This window comes from Neofelis nebulosa, chromosome 5, assembly GCF_028018385.1.
Source record: "Neofelis nebulosa isolate mNeoNeb1 chromosome 5, mNeoNeb1.pri, whole genome shotgun sequence".
In the NCBI taxonomy this organism is placed as follows: domain Eukaryota; kingdom Metazoa; phylum Chordata; class Mammalia; order Carnivora; family Felidae; genus Neofelis; species Neofelis nebulosa.
This window is the reverse complement of record NC_080786.1, coordinates 131,982,043-131,987,351: the sequence shown is the minus strand read 5'-3', so window position 1 is coordinate 131,987,351 and position 5,309 is coordinate 131,982,043. Positions and strand designations below refer to the sequence as shown.

The window sequence follows — 5,309 nt, the reverse complement described above, 5'->3', positions numbered from 1 at the left end:
CTATTCTGCCAGCCAGACAGCAAGTTCTCAGCAACTTCTTAATTAACCACTAAGCCAGCTTTAAAAATAATCAAGCAATTGGCACCTAGAGTATTTCCCCGCTTTACTTCAGACAAAACTCTGAGGTATATTTCTTAAATATAAAATAAGAAGTTAAATAATATTTCTCACTTTTATTCTGACCCACAGTAGTTCCTGGAGAAAAAAGGTAAAGAAAAGAAAAAGAGTGAAACATTTCATTCCAAAACAAGGGTGGACAATACTCTCTCATTTTATTAATACAAACCCGTACCTGTCATTTTCATGTTAAACATTTATTAGCAGTAAATTGGTACATAAATTATTGCTAAGGAAATTTTTCATGAGGAAAATAGCCTTTAAAATAAATCTTGTGTAGTGTATAAGAATATATGTATAAGGAGATAGAAAGCATCTCCCAGAGGAGAAACTTGTCTGAACTCTTGGGTATGAATATAAAAAATCTCCCCTCATTTCACCTCTTTCCTCGGGGCCAGACTGTTCCATGAACTGGGCCCATTCCAACCTGAATATACTTAATATGAATGAACATTATAGCAAATGTTAACAAGGCCAAATTCTGCTACCACAAAAATTTTAAAACAAATAATCACCGTAAGGAAAATAGTCATAAACCCTGGCTTATGGCCCATGCTTGGTTGAGTTTTTAAAATATGCTTCTCAAAATAATTCCACACCATTTTATCAAGTTCTTAACACTCGTTACTCCAGTGGCTTTTAAGTTTTTACTCTTCCAGTAAAAAATATATTTTACATCATGGCCAAATATATGTATGTATATACATATACGCATGTACATGAACATATACATATATATGTAGAATTATATATATGAACTTTATATATTTATATCTATATATATGAAATTATAAAGCGGAAAAATGTTTTGTAAAACATACCTACCCTTACTGCATGCTATATACGATATTTTATATTCTATTCTATTTTCCTTTAAAAAAGGCTGTTTGAGTCCAGTTAAATGATTTTGCAACTCAGCACTATATCATAAACCAATGCACATTAGAAAACAAATAGGGACAAAATATTTTCCCCAAGAACATGGAGTAAGAGCAAATGAAGAGGAAAAAAGAAATGGGGTAGAGAGAAAGAAAAGAAAAAAAGGGCTGAACATTCAATATTCAGGACAGTCATAGAGCACTTTGGAAATGGATATGGCCAAAGAGAAGAAAAGATCATCTGCTAAAAAAAGAGAAAAAATTACAGAAAATTGATCTTTAGGGTTTAAAAAATTCAAACAACCTTTCACCCCAGATATATGAAAACGAACAACTTCAAAGATTAACCATTACGTTTATTTGATGCATAAACTATGTACAAACCACAGGCCAGCTGGAAATCAAGATACCCTTGTGATTTTTTTATTCCTTCTCTGAATTCATTTTCTGCGCTTTCCTTTCATGCATGCCTCTCCAGCTGCATTGGCTTCCATGATGTTGTTACAAGCTTCAGATATGATCTCAAGTCATGTCCTTTATATTGGGTTCTTCTATTTGCTAGAAATGCTTTGAAACACTCCCCCTAATACACCAAGATACTTCAAATGGCTTGTCTCTCAGTTCCTTCAATGGTCTTATCTGTTCAAAACTACTAAAATTAGAATACCTTTCCTAATCTCTATACCTCTTTCCTGGTTATCTGACCCATGGCAGTTATTAACTTGTCACCATCTGATGTGCTGTAGGTTTCGTTGTGTGATTCTCACCCCCAAGAAAATGTAAATTCCATCAGCGCAGAAATTTTGGGTTTGGTTTTGTTTTTTGGCTTTTTTTTAAGGTTCCACTTTTTTTAGCTTTATGGAGCTTTAATTGATAAATTGTAAGATATTTATAATGCACAATATTATACCTTGTTATATGGTATATATTTTGAAAGGATGATTCTCTTCAACAAGTAATTAAGAAATACATCACCTCACTTTTTTTTGTGAGAACATTTCTGTTCCAGTCTCTTAGCAAATTTCCTTTATACAATATAGTCACCATATGATACATTAGATCATCAGAACTTACTCCTCTACTAACCAGTTGGTACTCAATATTCAATTGTCAAATAAATCAATATAAGTTTCACTTTGTACTGAACACTTGAAACTTTTAAATTTGTACCTAATCTACAGATTGATAATCTCTAAATTCCCTATTGGTTCTAAAATTGTATGCCTCTAACATGAACATGTGCTCAGTCTGCTTGATGATCCCTTTCCTGATTCATTGTAGCCAAGTTAGTTCTTGCCCTCCTCTTTCCTCTTTTCTCCTAGAGCTCTCCATTCTTGGTTATAATATTAACATTAATCATATTTTACCACAAATTAGACCAAGAGTTAATCAAGGGTAAGGTGTGTTTTTATGTTTCTTCACATCCTCACTGTAATATACAATGGTGTCTAACACTCGAAGTGTTGAGTTTTCAATAAATACTGATTCAGTGGGTGAGACTTTGATAAAACAATGCTTTAGGGGCCAGAAGAGAGAGAATGTTTCTTTGTTTATTTTACTTTTTCCCCAAATTAATACAGCCTTTCTTGCATCTTTAAAATATTACAAATAAGTCTGAAAAATCATCTGTCACCTTGCTGTTTCTGTAGCTGGACAACTTAGATCTTATTCATCAACCTGCCGAACTGTTCCTTTTTCAGAAACATAGATACTATCCAAAAGCTTTCTGATATCCTTGATTTTAACTGTTGTGGCTTGCTGAATCAAAGCAGCTGAATGTGATACAAGTTCAATGTCATTTCCTTTAAGAATTAACCCCTTTCGGGGCTTGATATACAAAACAAGCAACACCTGGCCTCATCTGAACCCTGCATATGTATTTTTCACCCAAGAAATTTCAGATTTCAACAAGAGAACCATTCCCCTGGATAACAACGTTGATGGGGAAGTGAGCATACACAGACCTCATCTTGCAACAGAAGCCCCATGTAACACCCTTGACCATGATCTGTATATGACTACAGATAGTGCACACGGTAGCCAGTTCTTTTCTATTTCCCCACCATTTGTCAACTTGGAGCCTCTTCTTTTTCTTTCCAGGAAGACTGAGTTCTACATTGATGTGATTGAAGTCCCTTCCCAGGGTTCCTCTGGGGCACTTCACAATAACAGTGCATCCCTTCAGAATGATGTGGACATTTTCTGGAATGTCGACAGTCTGATTGCTGAGAATCGTCTTTATTCTTGTAGTAGATGTGGCAAAGAGAGAGCATCTTTCGTCATCATGTTCTTGTAGCCCATCTCTTTGCTTATTTATTTTTTTAACATCTACCTGAAGAGCATAAGTGTGAATATCTCTATAGTAGGTCATTGAGAAACTATGTTAGATTTCCACTATTCTCCAGTCTTGAAACCCAAGCAACCAAGCAGCAGATTTCTTTCTTCTCTAGCATGTTTTCCTTTGGAGGAATTTAAAAGCCATCATATCCTCTACTGGACTGTTAGGAAATTAGAAGTATCATTTAAAAGGACAGAAGCATATCTAAGTCTTAACAGATAAGTGAGAACTAATTCTAAAGATTTCAAGAAATAGATATTGCCTGAAACCCATATTTTTTAGTTTATTTCAATAATTTTTTTGAAAAGAAACAAACTAGGAAATACCTATCACTGAGCATCCTTTTAATTGTTTAACTAACAATATTTTAAGAAATAAAGGGAAAGACATAACTTTGTAGGATAAAATAAACTTTAAAGGATTTTGGTCTAATCTTAAACAGTAAGATTTCTGTATTTAGTTTTATTGTACATCTACAAGATAAATTCACACTTCAGTAGTTATTGCAATACAAAATATCATTATTTTTTCAAAAGAATGAAGTTCAAATATGTTTAGTTTGAGTTTAATCATTCCTTTCCTAAAACTTACCTGTTGTGCATATGGAATAAACTAAACTTATTTGCAGTTGGATTTTCTCCTCTTTGAAAATATCTCACCTTCATTGAAGCAAATTTCAAGTTCTCTTTAGTTCATGTTTTTTTTAACTTTTCATAACTAAAAGTACTGATTCACCCCAATCGTGTTTTCCAGATATATTCAAAAGGTATAAAATCAATTATAATACTAATAGTACTCACAATCTAAACATGTGCTTAAGTTAAAGGAAGATCTTCCAAGGATTTATTTGGAATTTGCATTCAAAGTCAAAATAAAGTTGAGGGTTAGGGATTTTTCTGATAGAAGTTTGTCTTTACATTGAAAATAGTCATTATTTTTGAGAAAGAATTTATGTTTTTTATCACAACTGGGGAAGGATGAAATCAAAAACCTTATTTCAAAATGTCTTCTTCAGGGCACCTGGGTGGCTCAGCTGGTTGGGCGTCCAGCATGGCTCAGGTCATGATTTCGTGGTTCGTGAGTTTGAGCCCTGCAGCAGGCTCTGTACTGATAGACCAGAGCCTGGAGCCTGCTTCAGATTCTGTGTCTCCTTTCTCTGCCCCTGCCCCACTCACACTGTCTCTCAGAAAGAAGGAAAGAAGGAAAGAAGGAAAGAAGGAAAGAAGGAAAGAAAGAAAGAAAGAAAGAAAGAAAGAAAGAAAGAAAGAAAGAAAGAAAGAAAGAAAGAAAGAAAGAAAGAAAGAAAAAGAGAGAAAGAAAGAAAGAAAGAAAGAAAGAAAGAAAGAAAGAAAGAAAGAAAGAAAGAAAGATCTTCTCTAAGCCAAACAAAGCTATGCTTTGATTGGAGGATTCAATTATCTGAACTACTCAAATCAATATTTTCTAAATTTTTCAAAATGATTAACTGTTGTCATATAAAACTTTCCTCTAAATAGCTCAATCATTCTCCTAGTGAAAGTGGAGGACTTTGAGAGTATCTCTCTAGACCATCCCCAAGCTCTGTTGGACACTCACACATCCTATAATATTCTTTATCAAGCAACTTTTACCATTGTGCATCAAGTTTTAAAGAGCAAAAATCTTGTTTTCTTACATAAAGGAGTAACAAACAGCAAAAATAATTAAAATAAAATAAATGTTACTAGAGTATGAAAAGTGTGCTACACAGGATGATCCATGTTTTATAGGGCTGAAACTTATTCTATTTGAGGGATCCTTTTTATGAAAGAGAATATAAACTTACAAATATAAAATTAGACATGTATGTAAACATTTAGAATGAGAAAATAAATAAAACTGCAAATTATTTTTTAGATTTTTAAAAAATTTTTTAACATTTATTCATTTACGAGAGACAGAGAAAGACAGAGTATGAGCACGGAAGGGGCAGAGAGAGGGAGACACAGAATCTGAAA

The 5,309-nt window shown here is 33.4% G+C and overlaps 1 pseudogene; it reads right to left on the bottom strand.

Moving 5' to 3' along the window:
• Nucleotides 1–1,368: 1,368 nt before the first annotated feature.
• Nucleotides 1,369–3,545, bottom strand: LOC131511452 (large ribosomal subunit protein uL6-like; annotated as a pseudogene).
• Nucleotides 3,546–5,309: the final 1,764 nt, after the last annotated feature.